This window comes from Chiloscyllium punctatum, chromosome 6, assembly GCF_047496795.1.
Source record: "Chiloscyllium punctatum isolate Juve2018m chromosome 6, sChiPun1.3, whole genome shotgun sequence".
NCBI classification, from domain to species: domain Eukaryota; kingdom Metazoa; phylum Chordata; class Chondrichthyes; order Orectolobiformes; family Hemiscylliidae; genus Chiloscyllium; species Chiloscyllium punctatum.
In genome coordinates, this window is record NC_092744.1 from 64,404,770 (window position 1) to 64,416,727 (window position 11,958).

Genomic DNA, 11,958 nt, shown 5'->3' on the forward strand with positions numbered 1-11,958 from the left:
CCAAAGCAGTATGTTATTCAGTAATACTAATTCCTGCTATTCTTATTTAATTTTCATATTCTAGGCGCTGATCTTATATAGATAGGAAGTAATCTAATTACTTCATATGATAATGTCTATGCACTCCTAAGTGTCTCTTTCATTTTAGAGTATTCTAAATCTGTCAACACTGCGAATTATACTCTTCGATAATGTGCAGGTTTTAGACATATTCACAAGGTTGTGCAAGACTCCTGAAGATCTTAAATAAGATTGAGTATCTAGTCTGTGACTTTCTGATCTGAGTAGCTATTAGGCACTGTGTTTACCACTGAACAGAAGCTGATTTATATGTTTTCTATGCTTGGAAGTGAGTGATGTCAATGCTTCCATAGATTTCTGTCAGCAATTTGTGCCTGGTCTTATCACTGCCTCATTGCATCAGTACAGATGAGATCAGAAGATTGAAGGAAAGAGGAACTGAAGCTGTGGCCTACAATTGCTGGCTCTGCATTGTAATTAAAATCCTATCTTCCAGTACAGTACTCTTGCATGTGCTCCGCATGAGAATGGCAAACAGGAACTGGTTTGAGGTCATTTAATTTTATTGTGTAATACAGTTATGGTGATTGTTTTTATTAGTATAATTCAAATTCTTTTGAAAAGAAGCATAATATTTTCATTCTTAGTGTTAGTGGGGAGTAAAATTTAACTTTGGGGGACACAAAGCAAATAATTAGCAAACTGAGAGCTTATTGCGTTCCTCATGAGATATTCCTTTGTATTGAAATCACTGAATGACATGGTCCATTTTACATCCTTGCAGAAAGTTGTGCTTCAGCACATCTGGTTACATTACAACAATCTAAAGGATTTAGAGTGCAAAACTGGTATCAGAACACACAATGAATAAATGAAATTTAACAAATAATTATCCACTTGTGGTAATTACTATTTCAAATTTCATTTTGACAAGCATATGAGAAGAAAATATTTTTATTTTTATTGTGTTAAAATCTAAAATACATAAATCTGATCCAAGAGTTTTGCTGGTACCACCTCAGCAACATTGCTAAGAGTGTACTTCTGTTTATGCATGGCAGGCTCTGTCTGGATTCACCTCTTATACATGGACATTGTTAATTAGAGTTTTGGGGTTCCTCCTGCATGCTCATACCTTTTAGGGTATAAGGATATGTATACTCAGTTCTCTATAATGGCCTTGAAAGTTTAGACTGTATTTATACTCTTAGCATTTTATATTTACTAAAAATTCCTGGGAGAGTGTTGCTCAAACAGACCTGTGACCTGATGGTGTTTAGTTTGCCCAGTGCCAAACTCCTGTTGAAAATTGGTGACTGGTATTTCCTCCAAATCCAGGGATTTTATTTCATACTTGCATCTCAATGGAAAACCTTTTGGCAGAGTGCAAGATCCACAGCCAAAAGAATGTTCTGCTGCCACTGTAATGATGAAAATATGTAGTTTATGTTTACAAATATACCTGATGCAAGAGATGGGCATATTTGCAATTGGCCACTTTGCGATGAATTTTACAGGAGGGTGTTTCACTTACTCCTTCCGTGGTGGACGATATGGTTCGCAACTAGCCGGCTTGAAAAAGGTTTGCTACACACTGATAATACACTGGAGGCAACCTTAATAAGATGAGAGTAGGACCTCTGTTCCTCAGGGAAAGTAAGTCCTTTGCACAAGTGCTGCTGACCAACCAGACTGGCTCTCTGCTGAGGAGTCCAAGCAGTTCCAGAATGTAATACTGACCACTGCTGCAAGTCCTGAGAAGAAACCGCAGAGAAAGAGTAAGCTATGAATTTTGGTTTGGGACAGATTTACAAACCCTGGACAAGGGCGGAGCAATGAGGGTGTCAGCGGCTGGGTAAGAGGCTTAAAATGGGTGCAGAATCTTTGGGAGTGTCACAATTAGTATAGGGAGATCCTCCACCTCATGAAGAAATTTCCCTTCCTTCCGACCTTTTATTGTGATTTGGATGCCTTCCCCATCTAACAGACACGGCAGTGAAGGCAGATAGAGACCTAAGTGTAGGTGAACTGCCTGATACTGTTTTTTTATTGCAAAAATATACTTTATTCATAAAAATGCCTTTATATCTTTATACAAAGTTGTTGAAGCAGTTCAGTTCTGTACAGTAGCATATGAGGAAATAAACAAACACTAGAGTTTGACTGTATCCAACAAACAAACCAAAGGCATTTCTTACTTGTACAAAATAGTATTTATTTGAGATATCAGAATGGTCCAATAACTGAACGGACCCCCAATTAACTTCAGCAGAATGACCTTAGATGGTCTTCCTCATCGAACGGAAAAGGATTTGCTGATCCTCAGGATGTCAGACTGAGATGACTTTACCAAGCCATCTTTCAGGATGTTGAGCACGGAGCTCTCCCTGTGCACCTTCTGAAAGAAGAAACGCGAGCACATCTCATCCTGCTCCACAGTGTTGACCCTGAAATAGAAGATTATCTTGGAGGTCTCAGAGGCAAAGAACGAGGCTTGCTGGCTCTTCACCTCCTGGAGATCCTTCGTGACATCGATCTCCATAGTCCACTGCAGGAATAGGTACTTCACACTTTTCTGGAGTTTGGACATTCTCTTTCCCATTTTCTGAACACCATTGAGGATAAGGAACCTCTTGATGTTCCCCTTGACAGTTTCCCAACAGTGTGATGGATACTCAAAGAGGGGTCAACAGTTTCATGTTCTGCTTCCAAGTTCCCTTGCCAGCCCATTGGTGGTGTAGGTGGCAGTCAGCCAGCAGGAGGCAGTGCTCAGAGAAGAACACCAGCGTTCATCTGACCAAGAACGTGTGGGACACAAACAGGAAATCTATCGTTGAGTGGATAAACCCGTCTGGTCACGACCAGGTGTATATACACTGAACTCCACCTATAGTGGTGCTGAAGATGTCGTGCAGTTTGTTAACCTTAACTGTTTCCATCAGGAATCTAGACGTGGTGTCTGGTTTACTGTCAGCCACTCCAGATCATCATCCGCATTGATGACATCAGAATGAGTGGCCTCTATGTTGCCAGCAGCAGTGGGAGCTCCTGCAGGATGGCCATCTGCTTACCCTTACCACTGGGGTGTACATGTTAATCAGTCGCAGGGCAGCGACTCTGTACATAATGTCTGCTATGAGGAGCCGTCTGCTCACCACCTCCTTAACTTCAGAGATGGTGAAGTTGCTGGGCTTTTTAAATTTCAAAATTAAATGTAATTTGGTTCTGTACAGTAGCATGTCATGGAAACAAACAACATTGGAGTCTGACTCTATCCAAACAAACCAAAGGCATCTCTTACTTGAACTGGACAATGTTTACATGCATTTGAGGCACCAGGAGGTTTTGAAGCTGAATGGACCCTCATTTAGCTTCAGCAGAAAGACCTCAGACAGTGGTCTTTCCCCACTGTGCCTTGGCAGCAGCTGCCCCATGCTTTAGTACGTCCCTCACCACGTTGTCCTAGACTTCAGAATGTGCCAGTCTGCAACACTCAGTCGAGGTCAACTCCTTGAAGTTGCCTGACAGCAATATGGGGAACAGATCAGATGTGGAAGGCAGAAAGCTGACCATTTATTTTGTTTTATGTGGTTCCCCTCAACCTTCAAGTTAGGGTAATGGCAGGGGTGGTGTTGGGGAGTGGGCAGTGGTCAGGGTGCATGATTACTATAAAATCTACCCCATTGTTTCAGTGTACAAATACTTTCAAATATTGCACTGTTTTTTCCATTAACGCAGTAACTGTGAAATCAAGACGTAAACAGTTGACACCATTACCAAATACATCAACACATTTGTGCTTTCATCTCATTAAGCACAGTCAGTAAGTTGAAATCAGTGCTGAGAAGGTGCTTTTGTCATCCAATATCTAATACTTCCAGTAAATACATAAAGCATCGGCCAAATGCCTGGCTCTGTGTACTCGGTTCAATTTGTGGGCAGTTTTAAGTAGACTCACTTTTGTGAGGAGCTAGGTTCAATGTGTATTGACATGTTGAACGTGGGATTTTTATGGTCAGAAAAGACAATGATTTTGGCTGTAAGTGAAGGCAGGTTCCAGAGATGCACAGGCACAGAGCCAAGGGTCAGAGAGGACTACAGCTCGGAAAAAAGGCCCTTCATTTCATTGAGACTATGCCAGTCAAAAACAAACACTTACATATTCTATGGAATGATCATACATGACGCTACACCATGACAACACACAGCATCATCAAATTCCATTTTATTCAAATCAATATTTTGTTAAATGGCTAGATACTACCATTTTATTATTAAACTATAAGGTATTAATGGCACTTTTGGAGAGCTACATGATCATGTTGCTGACTTCATAGATGTAATGGTTCTCAAGAACTATCCGAAGACAAGCAATTTGTCCTAGGATGCAAAGAAAGAAAGAAAGGAGAAAAGTAACAGTAGCTTGCCAAAATATTGTAAGAAACAACATCTCTCACAGTTTTAGAGTTTATGTCACATGTAAGTCATTTCTATAAACCAATCATAAAGACTAGCTTTTTGTACAATTTTTATTTATAGCTGGTTATTTTCTCCATTATTGAAAGCAATGAACTATGTCCATTGTTTGTGATATCACGGGACTGGGCAGAGGTCATTTGACCTTTTAGAAGATAGTCACAAAGTTCCAAGATCCCCCTAGGCATTGTGGTGCAATTGTGATGGTGACCTCATCATCAGATGCATGGTAAACAAGTCTGGGGCAAAGACAGAAGTCTGATACTGATATTTGGATTTGAGTCAGCAACTAAAATTAGCAATGATTATTTTATAACCACAAATTTAGTGCATATGTTTCATTTCAACAAAAGATCATAAAAAAGAATGGGACTAGGAGTGCAAATTTTGGAATTTTGGTGTTTAAGATGCACTGGAATTGGGTGATGTTGGAATTTCAGTGTTTAAGATGAACTGGAATTGGGTGATGTGAAATGTCATTGTTTAAGATGCCCTGGAATTGGGTGATGTTGGAATTTCAGTGTTTAAGATGCACTGGAATTGGATGATGTGGAATGTCAGTGTTTAAGATGCCCTGGAATTGGGTGATGTTGGAATTTCAGTGTTTAAGATGCACTGGAATTGGGTGATGTGAAATGTCATTGTTTAAGATGCCCTGGAATTGGGTGATGTTGGAATTTCAGTGTTTAAGATGCACTGGAATTGGATGATGTGGAATGTCAGTGTTTAGGTGATGTTGGAATTTCAGTGTTTAAGATGCACTGGAATTGGGTGATGTTGGAATTTCAGTGTTTAAGATGCATTGGAATTGGGTGATATGCCTGCCACAACTAAACAGCTAGGGTATGTGGGAGTAGTGGGAGGTGAGAAGAAGGCTGTCAGCATTGATAGGTGTGTGGGAGTGAGCTGGAACATTAAAATGTTCAGAGAGAGTGCTGACTGTCACAACTGCTAAAATGGGAGTAATGGGCATGTGATGCATCAAGCAGCATGTTAATCTGGCAGGTGATGTCATATTGGAGATGTATTTTTTGACATTGACCACCAACATGAGGTCCTCTGAAACCTTGTGGTACTGCTACCATAACACAATAATATCATAAGAGATAGAAGTAGAATTAGGGTATTTGATCAAAGCTGATATGTTTCTGAATCCCATTCTCCTGCCTTTTCCATGTCACCTTTAATCAACTTACTAATCAAGAACCTATCTATGTCTTAAGTACACTCAATGACTTGGCCTTCACAGCATTCAGCAGGAATGAGTTCCATAGATTAACCACACACTGACTGAAGAAATTCTTCCTCACCTCCATTCTGAAGGGTTGTCCCTTCACCCTGAGACATTCCTTGGGTCCTAGTCTCTCCCACTAGTAGAAACAACTTCTCCATGTCCATTCTATCCAGGCCTCTCAGTACTCTGTAAGTTTCAATGAGAGGCCTCATGTCCTCCAGTGTTCAGTTTTCAACAGTCCCTCATATGATAAGCTCTTCATCCCTGGAATCATTCTTGTAACCCTCTTCTGGATCCCTTCCAATGCCAGCAAGTTCTTCCTTAGTTCCTCCCCGCTTCCTCAATGCTATTTGTCTGTCCATCCATCTTTGTGTCATCTGCAAACTTAGCAACTATGCTGTAAGTTCCTTCATCCAGATTGTATAATGTATAATGTGAATAGGTGTGGTCTCAATACTGACCCCAGGAAACTCAACTAGTCACCAGCTGCCAAGACCTCTTTATCCCTACTCCCTGCCTTCTGCCAGTTAGCTAATCCTCTATCCATGCCAGTACCTTACCCTTAACACCATGGGCTCTTATCTTATTTAGCAGCCTCCTATGCAACATCTTGTCAAAGGCTTTCTGAAATTCAAATAAATCACATGCATTGGCTCTCCTTTGTCTAATTTGCTCATTACCTCCTCAAAGAATTTTAACAGGTTCGTCAGGCACGACCTCACCTTGACAAAACCATGCTGACTAAGCCCTATTTTACCATGCACTTCCACATACTCTTCATCCTTAATAAGGGCTTCTAAAATCTCACAATGACTGAGGTTAGGCTAACTGGCATTCAGTTTCCCATCTTCTGCCTCCATCTTTTCTTATATAGGGGTTTTACATTAGCCATTTTCCGGTCCTCTGAGACCATCCCTAAATCCAATGATTCCCAAAAGATCCCCACCAATGCCTCCATAATTGCCTCAGCTGGCTCTTTCAGATCCCTAAGGTATAGTCGATCTGGTCCAGATGATTTATCTATCTTCAGACCTTTCAGCTTCCTCAGCACTTTCTCCTTAGTAATAGCCATGCCAATCCCTCTGCCTTTGACTATTTTGAAGTTCTGGAATGTTATTGGTGCTTCAATCATGAAGACTGATGCAAATACCTATTCAGTTCCTCTGCCCTTTCTTTATTCCACATTATTACTTCTCCATCCTCATTTTCCAGTAGTTCAATGTCTACTATGGTCTCTCTCTTACCTTTTAGATATCTAAAAACACTCTTGCAATCTTCTCACATATTAAAAGCAATCTTATCTTCATATTTCATCTTTTTCTCCCCTTATTGCTTTTTTAGTTATCCTCTGCTGGTTTTTAAATGTTTCCCAAACCTCTGGCCTCCTAACATTGTATGTTTGTTCTTTTGTTTTTATGCTGTCCCTGATTTCCTTTGTCAGCCATGGTTGCCTTGTTCTCCCCTTAGTATAATGTCTACTTCCTTGGGACGAATTTCCACTGTGCCTCCTGAATCACTGACAGAAACTCCTGCCATTGCTGCTCTACCATCTTCCCCGGTAGGCTTCCCTTCCAATCTCCTCTACCCAGCTTCTCCCTCATGTCTTTGAAGTTACCTTTACTCAGTTGTAACACTGTTACATTTGATTCCAGCTTCTCCCTCTCAAATTGCAGGATGAAGTTTATCATATTTTGGATATGCAAATTATAGCATGTGGGGACAAAATAGCAACATCTTGAAAATGTTCCATATTACAGAGAAGGAGATGCTAGATGGCTTAAAATACATAAATGTGGATAAATCCCTGATCAGGTATACCCTAGAACTCTGTGGGAAGCTAGGGAAGTGATTGTTGGGCTCCTTGCTGAGATATTTGTATCATCGATAGTCACAGGTAAAATTGGCTAACACAGTGCCGCTCCTGACATCAGTGGTGCATCAGTTGTTGGAAGGAATCCTGAGGGACAGGATTTTCAAGAATTTGGAGAGGCAAGGACTGATTAGGGATCGTCAACATGGCTTTTGCATGTGGGAAATCAAGTCTCCCAAACTTGATTGAGGGTTTTGAGGAAGTAACAAAGAGCATTCATGAGGGCAGAGCAGTAGATGTGATCTATATGGACTTCATTATAACATTTGACAAGGTTCTGCATGGTAGACTAGTTAGCAAAGTTATATCACATGGAATACAGGGAGAACTAGCCATTTGGATAAAAAAGACTTGCTCAAAGGGAGAAGATAAAGGGTAGTGGTTGAGGGTTCCTTTCAGACTGAAGGCCTCTGATCAGTGGAGTGCCACAAGGATTGGTGCTGGTGCTAGTACTTTTCATTATTGAAATAAATGATTTGGATTTGAACATAGGAGGTATGATTAATAAGTTTGCAGATGACACCAAAATTGTTGGTGTGGTAAACAGTGAAGAAAGTTACCTCAGAGTATAATGGGATCTTGGTAAGATGGGCCAATGAGCCGAGGAGTGGCAGGTGGAGTTTAATTTAGATAACCGTGAGATGCTGCATTTTGGAAAGGCAAATCAGAGTAGGACTTATACCTTTAATGTAAGGTCCTGGGGAGTGTGGCTGAACAAAGAGATCTTGGAGTGGAGGTCTATAGTTCCTTGAAAGTGGAGTCACAGGTAGATAGGATAGTGAAGAAGGCATTTGGTATGCTTTCCTTTATTGGTCATTTCATTGAGCATTGGAGTTGGGAGGTTATGTTGCGCCTGTACAGGATATTGGTTAGGGCACTATTGGAATACTGTGTGCAGTTCTGGTCTCCCTGCTGTAGGAAGGATATTGTGAAACTTGAAAGGGTTCAGAAAAGATTTAAAAGGATGTTGCCATGGTCTATAGGGAGAGGCTGAATAAGTTTGGGTTATTTTCCCTGGAGAATTGGAGGCTGAGGAGTGACATTAGAAAGGTTTATAAAATCATGGGGGGCATGGATAGGATAAATAGACAAGAGGTTTAAGGTGAGTGGGGAAAGATTTAAGAAGGACCTAAGGGGCAACTTTTTCTTGCAGAGGGTGGTGCATATATGGAATGAATTGCCAGAGGGAATGGTGGAGGCTGGTACAATTGCAATAATTAACAGGATTGATATATGAATAGGAAAGGTTGAAAAGGATATAGGCCAAATGCTGGCTAACGGGTCTAGATTTATTTAGGAGATCTGGTTGGCATGGATGAGTTGGACTGAAGGGTCTATTTCTATGCTGTACATCTCTATGACTCTGTGACTATATTATGGTCACTGCCCCTAAGAGTTATTTCACTTAAGCTCCCTAGTCAAGTCTGCTTCATTACTCAAATCTGAAATTGCCTGTTCCCTAGTGGGCTCTAACACAAGCTGCTCCAAAAAAACCATCCTATACACATTCCACAAATTCCTTTTCTTGAAATCCACTACCAAACAGTTATTTCCAGTCCACCTGCACATTGAGGTCGCCCATGATCATTGTAACAGTGCCTTTCTGACATGCCTTGTCTAGCTTCTAATTTATTTCTATTCAACATCCTGACCACTGCTAAGAGGCCTGTACACAGCTCCCAACAGCGTCTTTTTTCCCTTGCGGTTCCTCAAGTCTACCCACAGTTTCAGCGCCTTCCAACCTTATATCATTCCTTGCTATCAATTTAATTCCATTTCTTATTAATAAGACAACCCCATCCCCTCTGCCCCACCTGTTGCTCCTTTCTTTTGTTAGGAGACACATCCTTCAATGTTTAGTTCTCAGCCCTGGTCCCCTTGCAGCCATGTCTCTGTGATACCCACAGAGAGAACATTATACCAACCAATTTCAGTCTGTGCTACAAGCTCGTTGACCTTTTTTTATATACTGCAGCATTTCAGCATAATGCTATCAGACCTGCTTTAACTGCCCCCCTTCTTATAGTCGTACCCTTATCCGCTGTACCTGAAGTTACAATCCTGATCCTTTCCATACTGTCTGCCCAAATACTTGTTCTGGAAACATTAATAACCTTTGCTGAGCGCTACCCCAATTAAATTTTCCAAGCAACTAACCATCCCCACCTTAACTGTTTATTTGAAAGCATATACACAACTCAAGATATGCATTTGCAAGGACTCTGGTCCCAGCACATTTCAGGTGGAACCCATCCCTTTGGAACACTCCCTCCTTCCCCTGTACTGATGCTAATGTCTCATGAATTTGTTTCTCCCACACCAATCTTTGAGCCTCGTATTTACCTCTTTAATCCTATTGATCCTGTGCCAATTGGCTCAGGTAGTAATCTGGAGATTATTACCTTTTTTGGTGCTGCTTTCGAATTTAGCTGCTAGCAGCTCATTCCCTCAGCAGAATCTCTTTCCTCTTTTTATCTATATCATTGGTACCTATGTGGGCCATGACAACTGCATCTTTCCACACTCAGTGCAGACATGTGAAATATCCTGAACCCGGGCACCAGGCAGGCAACACAGCCTTCGGACTCTCAATCCCAGCCACAGAGATCAGTGTCTACTCCCTTGACTATACTATTCCTGATTACAACTACCTTTCTCTTTTCTCCCCCCTCTTGAATGGTTCGCTGCACCATGGTGCCATGGTGAGTTTTCTCATCCTTCCTACAGCTCCTGCTCTTGTCCACACAGGGAGCAAGAATTTCAAACTTGTTAGACAAACTCAAGGGCTGAGGCTCCTTCAGCATGCCCTCCTGAATTCCTCCACCTGTCTTGCTCATAGTCACACTGTCCCATCCTTAACCATTGGCTCCTGACTTAGCAGGTCCTGAAGGAATTGACCTTCTTGTCTGACTGTTCCCAATCATTTCTGAGGGTTGCCTTTAAGCCTCTCCTTTGGAAGTATCTCACCTCTTCACTTGTCCACATTTGCCACTAAGGCCTCTTGTGGTACTTATCAAACCTTGAGCTCACTGTCTGCCCTGACATTCTATGTTCTTCCTTCACATATGGAGAAGTCATATTCAATAACAGCCTTTTCTAAATCATTGCAGATTTTGTTTAAGAGGAGCAGTTTGCCTTTGAGAATAAAAGGCAAAATGAATCATGATTTATCAGAGATGTGTAATACTTCTATTCAACATAATTTGCCTGATCACAATTCTAAACAAAGTGAAAAGAGTTGCATTTTTAAATTTGAAAAATCATGTTTACATTTCTACTTCATAAACTTGTAATTATTATCTTAATTTTGTAAAATTAACCATGTTTATGAAATTACATTTTTGCTGCAGAAGCCTGTTTTTTATACTTTTTTCTGTTGAAGTTACAGCAACGATATGCAAAACAGCCTATCTATTTTGCTAACATTGGAAGGGGTTCAGGAGCTCTCTACCCGCAACAGCAGGATGGAATCCTCCCTGAAGACTGGGATAAATTCAGAATCCTGCAAAGGAGGACTAAAAAGATAATAAAGACCAAGAAAATAAGCTAAAAGGGCAAACTCTGCTTTCTCTCCACACATGCTGCAAGAGCTGCTAAGTGTTAATATCTTGATGATTTTTTTCTTCTGAGCCTGAACAAGGGAGGAACAATGTGCCCTCCCCAAATAGCAACAACTTCATCAAAATCGCCACTTGATACAAATGAGATGGTAGTTTTACAGAGGCTAACTAACAAATAAATTCCAATGGATAGATGATAGTTTTCTCAGGGTAAGCAGAGACGCTAGAGAGAATATTTATGAGGCGTTGCCAATTCTTATGAGTGCACCTTCGTGAGGCTAGAAACAGTTAATTGTGATCTCAATTAGTATTTGGTAATAAAGAAATACCAACCTCAGGTCCTTTTGGAGAGGAAGTGAGTGTGTCCACCAATGCCTTTAGGGAGAGGTGGGTACCATGAGGGGGGGGGGGGTGGGGGGAGGGGGTGGAGTGTTTAATTTCCCCCTCCAACTCTATTTTGATTTAAACTCCACCCTTTCCCTTCACTTTTTTCACATAAGCATTGCTCTATCAGACTTGGCTTGTTACTGGTTCACCGGCCGCATGAGTGTTATCATTGAATAAAGTTTTATTGAATAAAGTGTTTTTGCACATGGTGTGTTTTTACTGAGTCAGTGCACATACACAAACACAAAACATGTGCTGTGAAGAACATATAAGCATTAGTGCTGTGCAGCGGTAGTGTTGAGAGGGGAAAAGAAATAAACAAGAGATTCAGAATCTCCTCATCTTAGGGATTGACTCCAAGCTAGCTAAAAAAGAAAAGTAAAGCAGAAATGCCTAACGACTGAATCATT

The 11,958-nt window shown here is 41.0% G+C and overlaps 1 long non-coding RNA gene across 1 annotated transcript in view; it reads left to right on the forward strand.

The window, feature by feature from the left end:
* LOC140479029 (uncharacterized) overlaps positions 1-11,454 on the forward strand; it is a 52,090-nt gene extending 40,636 nt beyond the window's left edge. The window contains exon 3 of the long non-coding RNA XR_011960925.1: positions 10,984-11,454. This is a non-coding gene — a long non-coding RNA (uncharacterized lncRNA). The remainder of the gene's footprint in view (positions 1-10,983) is intronic.
* The last annotated feature ends 504 nt before the right edge of the window (positions 11,455-11,958 follow it).